Raw genomic sequence first — 507 nt, forward strand, 5'->3', positions numbered from 1 at the left:
TAGCATGTAGCTGAAATATTAGCTAAACGTCAAAATGGCTAAAATAGTCCAAAAAGCTATCAGAATGCCAATTTTTAAAACTTTAAAACCATAACTTTTTAAGATAATTATGAATAATAAAAAGGCAGGAATATTATTACAGAATAAATCCACTTAAACTTTAAATAACTTTCAATATTTTACTCCCCATGAAGATATATTTTGTCAAAATTATACAAGTTAGGAGATAACATCGGGCCATTAATAACAATAAAATAAAATGATCTGGAGGGCCGGATAGAATTACCCAGAGGGCCGGATCCGGCCCCCGGGCCGTGACTTTGACACAAGTGCCATAGACCTCCTCGGTGTGCCCGCGCGTTTGTTTCGGACCAAACTTTGTAAACAAAATCACGTGACTAAGCATCTTTTTAGTCATTGGTTAGAAGCTATAGGGGCGGGTCAAAGCAGAATAGAAAGATGGATGCGCTGCGGTCTGCAAGCAGGTTTTTAGAGGATTACTCTTAA

The 507-nt window shown here is 37.5% G+C and overlaps 1 protein-coding gene across 1 annotated transcript in view; it reads right to left on the reverse strand.

Moving 5' to 3' along the window:
• LOC112145150 (DNA-damage inducible protein 2) overlaps positions 1 to 507 on the reverse strand; it is an 18,362-nt gene that overhangs the window by 780 nt on the left and 17,075 nt on the right. The window lies entirely within an intron of this gene.

Source organism: Oryzias melastigma, linkage group LG5 (genome assembly GCF_002922805.2).
Source record: "Oryzias melastigma strain HK-1 linkage group LG5, ASM292280v2, whole genome shotgun sequence".
NCBI lineage: Eukaryota > Metazoa > Chordata > Actinopteri > Beloniformes > Adrianichthyidae > Oryzias > Oryzias melastigma.